This window comes from Sinocyclocheilus grahami, unplaced genomic scaffold (genome assembly GCF_001515645.1).
Source record: "Sinocyclocheilus grahami isolate Dianchi unplaced genomic scaffold, SAMN03320097.WGS_v1.1 scaffold2144.1, whole genome shotgun sequence".
Classification (NCBI taxonomy): domain Eukaryota; kingdom Metazoa; phylum Chordata; class Actinopteri; order Cypriniformes; family Cyprinidae; genus Sinocyclocheilus; species Sinocyclocheilus grahami.
In genome coordinates this window covers 13,747-15,799 of record NW_015507323.1, presented here as the reverse complement: position 1 = coordinate 15,799, position 2,053 = coordinate 13,747, and positions in this window count along the sequence as shown.

The following is a 2,053-nucleotide window of genomic DNA, read 5'->3' as shown; positions in this document are numbered from 1 at the left end:
CTAATCAAAATGGTACTTACTTGCGCTTATTCGGATTGTTCAAACGGACTTAAAACCGGATGCCGTGCGCGCGCGCCTAAAGACAGTTGGACATAGTGGTGTATTAGAGGTAAAACATTACATAAATACTGTTCGGTTTCTGGCACAAACCGATCGTTTCGTGTCTTAGGACATCAATGTGTCGTCACGAGCCGCAGGGTTTAATTTGGATTTGTCTGTGCATGTTTTTTTACTCTCATAGATTTTGTTACCATTGCCATGCATTATACGACTGATAGACTGCAACGGTTAAAGTTAAAAATCATCATATGTGTTCTACTGAAGAAACAAAGTCACCTACATCTTGGATGCCCTGGGGGTAAACAGATAAACATCAAATTTTCATTTTTGGGTGAACACCTTTAAGCCTTTAAGCAGTAATTGAATCTTCCTTCCTGTTATTAAAAACTTTTCTCCCATTGCCTACTTGTTGCTTCATGCTATACAGATATCTGCCCTTTCTTTCACAGTTCCGCACTTGTGCATCTATCTCTGTGTGTTTCACAGCTCGCTTATCAACCATTTCATTAGCCTCCACTCCTATATGAGCAGGAGCCCACAAAAACATTCAGCTTGCATTACTTAATCTTAAAAAAAAATTGCAATAATCTCATATGTAATGTCTTGCCTTAACGATTTTAATCCACTTGCAAGGCTTGATAGTGCTGCAGAAGAGTCAGTACATATTACATCTGCTCTTGTTTTACATCTTCTCCTCCACTGGAGTGCTAACATCATGCCAGTTCATTCTGCTGCACACACAGATATGTGTTCATTTATTCTTCAGTAATACTATTTTGTAACTTTGGAATATATTCTGCAGCAGCTGTTCATCCATAAATTAGATCTTTAGATCTATCAGTGTTTATTATATGTAGCCATGATAAATAGACCTGATCTAAATACTGCTGTACAATAATATTCAATTGTAAGTCATCTATAGGCATTGGAAATATCCACAGGGAAATATTAGATCACAGGAGGACTAACGTTTGCACATTTACTCCTAACAGCCTTTCCTCACACAGAGTTGAAAGCCATTTCTCATTTCAGGTGTTACTCTGTGGAATAAGAAATCCTTAAATGAAGATTTGAACACTCGTTCACAGCCTCTGAGAGATTTGAAGTTCAGTAGCTCTGACTCTCTCTAGTAAGTCCAGTCTCCTGGATGTAAGTGCTTCCCTGAAAGCCAGCTTCATGGCAGGGCTGGTGGAATTGAGAGGATCTGTCTAGTATCTGTGCGACACCAAATCATCACTCAAGCCAGCAGTCCAGAGTAACAGCTTACTATGACCGAGCTGGGCCAGATCACCTATACCCTCAGATGTTTGAGCAGAAAACTGCAACACATGTGTTCACAGCTGTAGGCTACACTGTAAAAAAAAATCCGTAAAATTTATGGTAAAAAACAGGCAGCTGTGGTTGCCAGAATTTTATCGTAAAAAATGCGGTAGCAACATTTTTTTTACGGTTTTAACTTAAATTTACAGATAAGTAGGTGTGGCATTTAGTATCCCAGAATTTAATGTGAAAGTCAGTAAAAGAATCACAGATAATTTGTCAATTTACACAAATGGTGAAATGATTGCAATTGTACTGGCATTGCAATGGGTGGAGGAACATAAGCCAATGCGGACACTCATATGTTCTGATTCAAGTTCATCTTTAATTACAATTAAAACATGTCATTCAGAGCGCAGAGCAGATATAATGATTGAGATTCTTCAAACAATATATAGGATCCAGATGATCGGAATTTCTGTAGCTTTCTGTTGGGTACCAGCGCATATGGGAGTAAAAGGAAATTAGTTAGCAGACGAGTATGCAAAGGAAGCAACAAAGAAAGTAGACATAGATATGCAGATAAAGTATGGTAAGAGTGAAATGAAGTGTGTAATCAAGCAACATGGGAAGAATAGATGGAAGAAATATTGGGAAGAAGACAGAACAGGGAGATGGTTTTATAGCATTCAAAGAATTGTTGGTAAGTACAGAGTAACAGGAAGAAATAGAC